Source organism: Impatiens glandulifera, chromosome 6 (genome assembly GCF_907164915.1).
Source record: "Impatiens glandulifera chromosome 6, dImpGla2.1, whole genome shotgun sequence".
NCBI lineage: Eukaryota > Viridiplantae > Streptophyta > Magnoliopsida > Ericales > Balsaminaceae > Impatiens > Impatiens glandulifera.
The window spans coordinates 11,756,055-11,768,058 of NC_061867.1; the positions used below are offsets into that span (position 1 = coordinate 11,756,055).

Genomic DNA, 12,004 nt, shown 5'->3' on the forward strand with positions numbered 1-12,004 from the left:
TTGCAATAAAAGAAAATAAAAACTTTGAATAAAACTTATAGAGCTTCTTATTATAGATATTTTGAAAATGTTAAAATATTAATATATAATAAAAGTTTAGAGGTTAAATAGTTTCATAAATTTATAAAAATTAAAATGTTAATGGAGAAGATATAAGGATAATGTAATTTTTTTTAGAATGGGTAGAAATAATTTCAATTTCATTTAGAACTGCTTAAATAAAAGGCAATGTCATGACACTACAACAAAATATACTTTCAACAACCCTTATATGCCAACCCATATTAAGCGTCCTTAAAAATCAAAAAGAAAAAAACTTTTGCCAACCTTTATAAATTTACAGCCACCTTTATTAATTTCTTTTATAAACATAGCTGCTAACCTTATTTTAACTACATTAAATTTTAATATTATTTATGTTTTATTTTTTAACTTTATAAATATTGTAATTTTTTAAAATTAAATTTGACATAAAATTTTATTAACACTAAAATATAATTATTATTTTTTTATAACATAATTATTAAAATTTTATAACATTAAATGTTTTTATTAACATCTATTTTTTAATTAATTTTTATTTAAATTTAATTAAATTAAAAGTAAAAAAATAAAAACTAAAAATAAATTAAATTTAAGAATAAAAATTTAACTTATAAACTTTTTTAATTAATAACCACTTTAGCCCAATTTTTCTTCTCTCTCAGCCCATTTCTTTTTTCTCCTATGAACCCACGTCAGCCCAATTCTTTTTTCTTCTCTATAAAACTAATCACTCTGGCGACGACCATTTTTCACTACCCAAATTCTAGGTTTTCTTCTGCAGGTCGGTCGTAGAGATAGAGATACAACTCTCTGTTCGTCAAAGTCTCTCTGAAATTCTAGGTTTTCTTCTCAGGTCTTTTTCTTCCTCTTTCAGATATGCGATCAACAATACAACTCATTTGTATACTTCAGCTCCACTCACAGTTCTAGTAAAAATATGCAAGGTATGTGATTCTTCTTCCCGGCTTATTTACTTATCTTGCATTGATTATGTCTATTTTCTTTACATTTTTGAACAATTGATTGTGTAGCATCGCGGGTCCTTATACCTAGAGGAATGTAACTTGGCCAAAATTTTGATTATAGTTAATCGGTGCTTCGTCATTGTGTGATTCCAGCTCTCACCATCTTTTTGGAACTGATCTGAATTTCCTATTGAATTTGCCTCCATACATTGAGGATATGCTGTAGTTTCATATTGTTCCTTTTAGTTGGTATCCCGGTTTAGAATTCTTACCTGCTGTGAGCAGAGTAATGAATCTTGTGAAACTTGTTCTAATTCATTACATATTATTAGCCTTGGTTGAAGTGCATAGTGTTTTCTGTGCAATGATTGACTAACCCGTTGTGGAGATCATAATCCACATTTTATTGAGTTGTTCTCGTTTAAGATGCATCATAATCGACTGGCTGACCTTAAGAATAAGGTTGTTGATCTGGAGGGTTTCCAACCTGGGCCCATAAGCACCTGCAGATCTGGGAAGGAAAGGAGTGCAGTGAAATCCCTTATCAATAGCACTAAACCAGGTCATGAAAGCAAAGATCCATCTATAACCATTAAAGGTATTTCAAAAATGAAATCTAAAGCCCCCACATGTATGTCTTCTAATCCTATCTCTTTTAGGACTGTGTCTATGCTAGACGGTTATGAGACTGAGAACCTGGATTCTATGAATGTGGATTACCCTTGTCAATATAGGAAAAGATAGTTTGTAATTTGCAGGTTGTAGTTCTGTCTTCCAGTTTACTTTTTCTTCATCTCCTTTCAGATATGCATTCAACGATACAAACTCATTCGTATACTTCAACTTCACTTTCATAGTTCCAGTAAAAATACACAAGATATGTGATTCTTCTTCCCAACTTATTTACATGCCTCTCTCTGAATGCATACTTATCTTGCATTGATTATTTGAGCAAATATATATATGTAGTTTGTTTTAACAATGCGACAATTCGTCGTCTAAGATTTTGACTCGTTTTGTTATTGAGACCGAATTTGTATAATCTGGTGACAATGCTGCGACAAATCCTTTTGCAAAGTGCTAGGGACCAAAATAATATACTTCAGCGATTTACTTTGCAGGTCAATTATTGGATTTGAATATTGAATATATATGTGAAACCATCACTGTCAGATTTGATTATTCTTGTAAAGAGGAATTCACAGTAGAAACAAGAAGGCGAAGGAGTACATAGCCAAATGTTGGAATTCTTTGAAGGAAATTGATAGAGTAAGGGATTATTGGGACTACAATGACGTAAAGTTGATTCCTTTCTTACGGGTAAACTCAACGTCTTGATGGAAACTTTCATTCACCATTTTTACCATCACTTTCATGTACATGTTAGGGTATTGCACTTATTTCATTAAACTGATTTTTTGCTCTAACTATGTGGATTTCTCTATCGTCCTTGTGATTCTTGTAGAGGCATGGTTATACCGTGTAGATGGCGGTATCATCATTTTTGCGTTGATAATTAGCATGATTATTGATGTTTGTTATCTCTTTGTTCACAAATTTAATATCAATGCATGCAATGATTTTATACGGTTTTAGACATTATGTATGAGTTGAGGTCTCTTATTTGGCCAAGTGAGTAATTTGGTTGAATTTGAACTCATGCTCTATTTTTTCAGTGTCCCCCATCTCCAGCTCTTAATTTAACTACAATAGTCCTGTTTGTAAAAACTTGTCTTGGATCTGGTAGAAAAACTGCCAATGAAATCCTAAATTTGGGTCAAACTAAATTTAGATACATCCCGTTTTCAAATGAAATTAATAAGTAGGTATGAATTGAATTTGAATTAGGTAGTTGTCATCATTAAAGTAGATCATTTCCTATCATTTGCATGAAGAAAGTTTGCTTCACGTTCAATTTGATTCTTGAATTGTGATATTGCAGACGGCAAAGGAGAATTTTGAGTTAGCCCTGGAGGTTGACAATTCAAATATACAAGCTGGATATTTTTTTTTTATCAAAGTTACATTTTAAATATCATACACCTGGGGCATGTGTAGCTGTGTAATTGATAACAAGCTCTAAACTTTGTACCTTTTTTCCTTTGTTTGTTTCGTCGGCTTACTTCTTCTTCGATATTTTTTATATTTTAAGGGATAATAATTGCATTCCCCTTTTTAGCTCATTATTAACTCCTCTCCTAGTAAATTGTTTCTGTTGACATGATTATATCAAATAACTGGGTAGTTTGTCTACTTTAAACAGATGGGCTGTTTTATTGGTTGAAGCTACATCATGGGTAGAGTTGATGTAATTTTTTTATTCCTTCTTATTTTTAATAGTTCTAAAGATCAGAAATATGTCCTTATGAAAGTTCTCTCTTTGTGTTGGAACAGAATAAATATGTTCAGTCGGATCATCAAGCATTCTATTATTTGGAGAAGGCTATTGATAAGGTACATTTTTTTGGCTGCAAAAGTACGGGTTTTTGCTTGTACATAATAGTGTCTTCTGAAGAAAAGAAATTCTTTGTAACGTTACCAAAGCTCAATAATTAATATTGGGTTTCATTTTGCTAGCTTCATCCAGGCTTTCTTTACCTTCTATGAGCTGTGTTTTCTGTTACCGATTATAAGTGAAGCTGCCAAACTGAAAATGAGAAAAGTGAAAAGCTTAGTGAAATATGATTTTGGCATACAAAATTTTTCATAGAAAGTTTTCTGTAGAATTAATATGATAAGGAATATCTTATATGTTTATTATTTTCAATCATATCTACAATAATATCTTATATGTTTATTATTTTATTTGTTTTTTATATTAAGACCAAGGAATGACAGTTTTATACTTTTATGTTGAGTTATCATACTATAAAAGAAAAACTAATTCTCTGTATTTGGTTTTTTCTTTTGACAGTATTGAGTATTAATGACAGTATTGATGACTGGCTGTAGTATCTAAAGCTCTATTTTTGGATTTAATTCATTCCAGGTTTGTCTTGTCTATCTTTGTTTGATTGTTGATTGAATGTTTCTATATAACATATATGATATATGTCAGAGATAACTGTTTATAGAAATATTTGTTAGTGATAGATGTGTGCACCAAAATCCTTATTAATCATGATTATCAAAGAAATTTGTCAATTATTATTGTTCATCTTTATATAATTAATAACATTATATATTAGTGATTTAAGTAGATTCACTAAGGTATTCTACTTTAAATAGTTTATATCTCTCATAATCTCTTTATTGGTTATTGAAAACATTTTTAAACTAGATATTTGTATTTCTAATGCTATTATTTTGCCTACATTGGAAACTTTTTTTTGTCTGGATTTATATAGGTAAACTATTATTTTGTGTCTATTTAATTCACATCAATATATTATTTTCATTCTTATCTTAAAAATAATTTCTTTTACATAATTGCAGGATCCAAGATGAAGCTGGTGTCCAAGAAGAAGATTAGTGGATGACAACCATTGTAGTTTTGTTCAAAAATTTTTTTTTTTTTGACAACCACTTTAATTTTGTTCAAAAATTATCTTTTTTGTTTGAAATATTTTTATGTTGTGAGAATTTATGTTTATTTAGTTATTATTAAAAATGTCACTATGCAATTATTTTTAAACGTTTTTTTCAATAAATATTTAATTTCAAAAATGAAAATTCGGATAAAATTGTTAAAATAAATAAAAAATAAAAAAAATTGTTTTTAAAATTTATATTAGACTTTTTGCGACGCTTAAATGGATGTTACCGACGCTTAAATAAGCGTCGCTATAACTTGCGCCCACCCTGCTTATGGCGACGCATAAATAAGTGTCGGTGATATTTTTAGCGACGCTTTTAAGGGTTGGCAGAAGTCTTTTTAAGCGTCGCTGTAAGTCTGTTTTGTTGTAGTGTGATTGAACGATCATGCTATCTTCTTACAATAATATATAAAATTAATATTATTGAAAAAATAAATTTCATATTAATATGAATTGATAGATGATGCCTTGATAGAAAAGTTTCTTTAGAACAAAATTAACAAATGTGAACCATTTTCTTTATTATGTTAATTGAACGTAAACCCAAATTCTTCTTCAATTCCTAAGATTATACACAATCAAGTGACTCTTTCTATTTACCGGTCTTACATTTATCTGTACGTAATATTTGGTTTACCTTGTCCTCTACCAGAAAGTCAATCTGGATCGTCACACCCTTGTATGAATCCCAAATTCGGTGGGATGCGAATTAGAGTTAGGAGCGAATGGCATGACTATAAGGGCATCTCTTATGCTTCTCGAGTCCCTTTCATATTTTTTTGACCTCATTTAACCTTTTATCCTTTGAAGTTAACCTTGAGAATAACACTGTTTGGGTCTAAACAGGTGTGACTATTGACAACCTTTATAGTATTGCCAATAAAAGTTGAACACTAGCATTTCCATCATTTCCATGTGGCGATTGTCTCACTATTAGTATCGGTGGACATTCTAGTGGGAGGGTATGGGACTATACCAAGTAAATATGGTCTAGCTAAAAAGGTGAGACTATTTCCATGTTTGATGTAAAAGAAAATGTCTTTGAATAAAAAATCAATGAGTAATGATCTATTTTGGGCCATACAATGCGGTGGAGGCAGAAGATTTTGTGTCATTCTTGTATGGAGAGTAAACTTAATTAGTGTCATCTACCATCATCGTCATCGTCATCGTCATCGTCATCGTGTTTTCGCCTCTAAAAGAATCTTAAAACGGTTGGGGTCAGCTCAAATTGTTTTGGGCTTGACAAAAATAAAGCCCATTAGGGCATTCATTAATTAACAAAACAAAAAAAAGATAACTTTCTCTCTTATATCTTGGCTCCCTCCACCATGTACACTATGTTCTCTCTAGAGAAGGATTCAGTCCTCACCAGTCGACCAGGTTAGTTCGTGTAGGCGAGATCACCATCCATTCTTCTGTTCTTCTCTGATCAATGGTTTTAAGTCACACACAGTTTTCTTTTGCCTCTGTTTTTGGCTAGCCATTTTGATAATGATGATGATATATGTTATAATGACAAGTTATGATTATGTTATTTGATGTTTCTTATTAGATTACCTATAGGCTTGTATTGAACAACATTTGTATACCTATCTATATAATGGATGATTTAAGTGACCTAAGAGTTCTGTAGTTTTACCTAAATTGGGTTTTCTACGTAAAATCTCGGTATCTTATTTCTTTGATTGTTTGAAATTTTTTTTTCTCAATTGAACTGGTTGCCCATTTGATTATACATAAGTAAAAAAGAAATTTTAGGCCATTGTTGTAGCTTGTCTATTTGGATTGATAAACACGTGCTTTTATTCGTTTTCTCTAATAAAAACAAAACACTGCAAAACTTGTTCATCGGTGGCAATCTATTGTAAGCATGTTTCCTACTAAACTATACGTTAGAATCAACATCAATAGGGTAAACTCTAATGATTAGAGCAGAACTATTGTAAGCATGTTTCACTAAGAGAAAATATCATTAAGAAGATCAGAACAGAGATAACATTGTGACAATGTAGGGATATGACACGCGTTTATATAACATTCGATCCCCCGAAACTCTAATGGACACAAAATTAGGACTCAATGAGATGTTCTCAAGATAAAAACTTCAACTTTTCAAATTACACGGGTATACTTTTAAATAAGTCCCAACAATTATAGAATCATAACATATATATTCTAATATATATAGAATCATTACCGATATAGAATTGGGACGGACTAATAAGAAGACTCAAATATTCAAATATATTCAACACTAGTGTTAAAGGTAAGCCGACAATTTTATCCATTTACTTCCGATTCCCATATCTGGATTAATTAAAAAACGTGGGGATATGTTTTTTTATGTTCTCGACCCATCAAACTTCTTTTAGAATGACTTTTGGTCTCTTAAGTCGATTCTTACCACTAAACTACATTAGTGTGAATAAAAAAGAGTAATTTGTGGCTGCTTGGAATTGAGCCCAAGTCTCCATGGCCACAACGTTGAATTCTTACCACTAAACTACAACCACTTTGTTATCGAGTGAAAAACTACTATGACATTTTGCCAAAGTAGAATTCTACACAATATAAAATAATTAAAAGGTAAAGTTTTATTATTTAATGAGTCGATTCCCATATCTGGATTAATTAAAAGAGACATGTGATATGTTTTTTTTAGGTTGTCGATCCTTCAAACTTCTTTTAGAATGATTTTTGGTTTCTTAAGTTGATTTTTTACCAATAAAGAAAGAACACATATTTAATGTTCTTCACTAAGAGAAAATATCATTAAGAAGATCAGAACAGAGATAACATTGTGACAATATAGGGATATGACACGTGTTTATATAACATTCGATCCCCCGAAACTCTAATGGACACAAAATTAGGACTCAAGGAGATGTTCTCAAGATAAAAACTTCAACTTTTCAAATTACACGGGTATACTTTTAAATAAGTCCCAATAGTTATAGAATCATAACATATATATATATATATTCTAATATATATAGAATCATTACCGATATAGAATTGGGACGGACTATTAAGAAGACTCAAATATTCAAATATATTCAACACTAGTGTTAAAGGTAAGCAGACAATTTTATCCATTTACTTCTGATTCCCATATCTGGATTAATTAAAAAACGTGGGGATATGTTTTTTATGTTCTCGACTCATCAAACTTCTTTTAGAATGACTTTTTGTCTATTAAGTCGATTCTTACCACTAAACTAAATTGGTGTGAATAAAAAAGAGTAATTTGTGGCTGCTGGGATTCGAGCCCAGGTCTCCACGGCCACAACGTGGAATTCTTACCACTAAACTACAGCCACTTTGTTATCGAGTGAAAAACTACTATGACATTTTGCCTAAGTAGAATTCTACACAATATAAAATAATTAAAAGGTAAATTTTTATTATTTTCATGAGTCGATTCCCATATCTGGATTAATTAAAAGAGACATGAGATATGTTTTTTTTAGGTTGTCGGTCCTTCAAACTTCTTTTAGAATGATTTTTGGTTTCTTAAGTTGATTTTTTACCAATAAAGAAAGAACACATATTTAATGTTGTTCACTAAGAGAAAATAGCATTAAGAAGATCAGAACAGAGATAATATTGTGACAATGTAGGGATATGACACGCGTTTATATAACATTTGATCCCCCAAAACTCTAATGGACACAAAATTAGGACTCAAGGAGATGTTCTCAAGATAAAAACTTCAACTTTTCAAATTACACAGGTATACTTTTAAATAAGTCCCAACAGTTATAGAATCATAACATATATATATATTCTAATATATATATATATATAATCATTACCGATGTAGAATTGGGACGGACTATTAAGAAGACTCAAATATTCAAATATATTCAACACTAGTGTTAAAGGTAAGCCGACAATTTTATCCATGTTCTCCTTATATCTCAGAGGAGTTGATGACCTCATTCGAGTTATACATGAAATATTCTCCGAGCTTGGGTTAACGAAAGATGATTGCATCGAGATGAGTTGAAACGAATTAATCCTCTATTTCTTTTATTTTAGTGAAAATCACTATGAGATTTTTCCAAAGTAGAATTATACCAACATAAAATAATTAAAAAGTAAATCTAATTACTTTATTGAGCCGATTTTGCCAAGGTATAATTCTACACAATATAAAATAATTAAAAGGTAAATTTAATTATTTTCATGAGTCGATTCCCATATCTGGATTAATTAAAAAGGACATGGGATATGTTTTTTTAGGTTGTCGATCCTTCAAACTTCTTTTAGAATGATTTTTGGTCTCTTAAGTCGATTTTTTACCAATAAAGAAAGAACACATATTTAATGTTGTTACTAAGAGAAAATATCATTAAGAATATCAGAACAGAGATAACATTGTGAAAATATAGGAATATGACACGCATTTATATAACATTCGATCCCCCGAAACTCTAATGGACACGGAATTAGGACTCAAAGAGATGTTCTCAAGATAAAAACTTCAACTTTTCAAATTACACGGGTATACTTTTAAATAAGTCCCAACAGTTATAGAATCATAACATATATATTCTAATATATATATAGAATCATTACCGATATAGAATTGGGACGGACTATTAAGAAGACTCAAATATTCAAATATATTCAACACTAGTGTTGAAGGTAAGCCGACAATTTTAGCCATGTTCTCCTTATATCTTAGAGGAGTTGATGACCTCATTCGAGTTATACATGAAATATTCTCCGAGCTTGGGTTGACGAAAGATGATTGCATTGAGATGAGTTGAAACGAATCAATCCTTTATTTCTTTTATTATAGTGAAAACCACTATGAGATTTTTCCAAAGTAGAATTATACCAACATAAAATAATTAAAAGGTAAACCTAATTACTTTCGTGAGCCGATTCTCATATCTGGATTAATTAAAAGGAACATGGGATATGTTTTTTTTAGTTTGTCAACCCATCAAACTTCTTTTATAATGACATTTTGGTCTATTAAGACGATTTTTATCACTAAATTATTTGGTGGGAATATAAAAGAGTAATTTGTGGCTGTTGGGATTCAAGTCTCCACGGCCACAACGTGGAATTCTTACCACTAAACTACAGCCACTTTGTTTTTTTATTTTTTATTTGAGTCAAAAATCACTATGAGATTTTTCCAAAGTAGAATCTACCCAACATAAAATAATTGAAAGGTAAATCTAATTACTTTCATGAGCCGATTCCCATATCTGGATTAATTAAAAAGGGCGTGGGTATGGTTTTTTTAGGTTGTCGACCCATCAAACTTTTTTTAGAATGATTTTTTTGTCTCTTAAGTCGAGTCTTGCCAATGAACTACTTTGGTGTAAATAAAAATGTTTAATTTGTGGCTGTTGGGATTTGAGCTTAGGTCTCCACGACCACAATGTGGAATTTTTAACACTAAACTACAACCACTTTGTTATTTTATTTCTTTTATTTGAGTGAAAAACCACTATGAGATTTTGCCAAAGTACAATAGTAAAAAAAATCCCTCTACCGATCGGTACTTGTAAACATTGTTTTTTCCCCGGTCTATGTCCCGTTCCATAGCTTATCACGTGCTTGTGAGGCACGTGGCAATATGGAAGGACTACCGCGAGGCAGCTCGAGGTTCAATGATTTCAATCTTGGTTTGCGTGTCATACATCTTTTAAAATAAAACATTTAGTTTTTAAAAGATTTTGAAAATACCTGGAGCGATAAGAAATTAATTATGAAAAATAATTAATCTTTTGTTCAAACATTAATAATCTAGGAGGCTATATAACAATTTAACCTGACCCGATTTAAATCAATTAAGCATAATTAATTTAAAGATTATTCATTTGAAAATCAGAGTCGCTAAGAGATTTTATGAAAATCAATAAAATGATACGTGTACAAACGTATTTATACCAGAGTTTCTGAAAAAACTGGTTCGTTGTCTGTTTACGCTCGGGAAAGGGCTTTCGCGCTATGTCCTCTGCGCCCGCCTAAGGACGGTTTTCAAAATCCTTCTAAAATAGACAAAGTCTAACTTCTATAAATCTAATTATAACATTCCTTATCTTTAATTAGTAGTCCAGGGGTCCTAAATGAGGATAGACTTTAAATAATTGTACAAAATTATTTAAAGAAGGTGTGTACCTGTTGCGTTGGGTTTTAGATTTAACAAAACCTAAAAATATCAGAAAAATATGTTAGTGAGTATAATCAAACAAGACCTAGCAAAATAAAATTGCTTTGGGAAATATCCCAGAGAATCTTGAGAGTTACTTTATGATCTTGAGAATATCATTATTTAGAAAACAGGGGTTTGGTTCCAGAATAGTTTTGGATTTTTGAAAATTGGAACCAAATGGGCCTAAGGATTAAACAATAGGTTCGAGTCCGATCTTGTTAATTTGGGCTTAGTAAGGTTTGAGATGTTCAATTTTGAGTAAGGGTTCGGACTTAAGCCTAGCCTCATCTTAGTGGGGGTTTGATCCTAGGCTAGGGCTAGGGTTTGTCCTAGGCTAAGATGAGGCTAGGCTTAGTTGTTGGTCCTAGGTTAGGTGTCAAGGTCAATCCTAGGTCAAGTGGCAAGGCTTGTCCTAGGTTAATTTGGTCTAGGCTAATTTTATTGGCCCTAAGCCAACTCTCTCGGTCGGGTGGCACGATCCTGGGAGATTTCCTCGGTCGGGTGGCTCGGTCGTGGGCGGTTTCCTCGGTCGGGCGGCTCGGTCGTGGGCGGTTTCCTCGGTCGGGCGTCACGGTCCTGGGCGATTTCCTCGGTCGGGTGGCTCGGTCGGGCGGACAACTCTCTCGGTTGGGTGGCTTGGTCGTGGGCAGTTTCCTCGGTCGGGCGGCTCGGTCATGGCTTGTTTTTCTTGGCCGTAAGGCAAAATTCCAGGACAGGGTGCTCTTGTTTTGGTCCGAAACTTCAGAAGGACATAACTTTTGATTGGGATGTCCAAATCACAATCTGTAAGTTGCTCTAGGTTCATATGATTATGAAGAATAAAAGCTCTAACATAAATCACGATTTTGAAAATCATAAAGGGATCAATTTTAAAACACAATTTTAGGTCAAATTTTGGGATCTTTTAAATTAGACCATTTCAAGGCTTGATTTTTGTTCCATTAGTTTTGAAATGATGAATATAGTTAATCCATACCAAAACAAGAACATCATTACATCATTAAAATTGTTTTTGAAGATTAAATCAAAATCTAACTTTTTTCAAAAACCAAATTTGATCAAACATGATCAAAAGGGTGAAACAGTTACTTGGAATTCATCCCTACATGTTAAGAATCATGTATAACTACTAATTGAATCAACAAATCCAACTTAGAAGCAAGAACATGAAATTTTAAAAATCCAGATTTTTAACATTTTTTTCCAAAACTTCAATTTGATCAAACATGATCAAAACATGATTACAGTTATAAAGAAATTATCCAATCATGTATACA

The 12,004-nt window shown here is 31.7% G+C and overlaps 1 long non-coding RNA gene and 1 other non-coding gene across 3 annotated transcripts; one reads left to right on the forward strand and one right to left on the reverse strand.

The window, feature by feature from the left end:
* Nucleotides 1–813: 813 nt before the first annotated feature.
* On the forward strand, nt 814–4,533 carry LOC124942912. Of its 2 annotated transcripts, none has more exons than XR_007099769.1 (6): nt 814–989; nt 2,132–2,330; nt 3,274–3,318; nt 3,405–3,464; nt 3,925–3,999; nt 4,446–4,533. It is a non-coding gene; the product is annotated as an uncharacterized LOC124942912 (long non-coding RNA). The 2 variants fall into 2 exon arrangements; XR_007099770.1 differs by lacking the exon at nt 814–989 and adding an exon at nt 1,991–2,131 and having other exon boundaries at nt 2,204–2,330.
* A 3,264-nt stretch (nt 4,534–7,797) lies between these two features.
* Nucleotides 7,798–7,869, reverse strand: TRNAH-GUG. Its single transcript has one exon. It is a non-coding gene; the product is annotated as a tRNA-His (tRNA).
* Between the last annotated feature and the right edge of the window lie 4,135 nt (nt 7,870–12,004).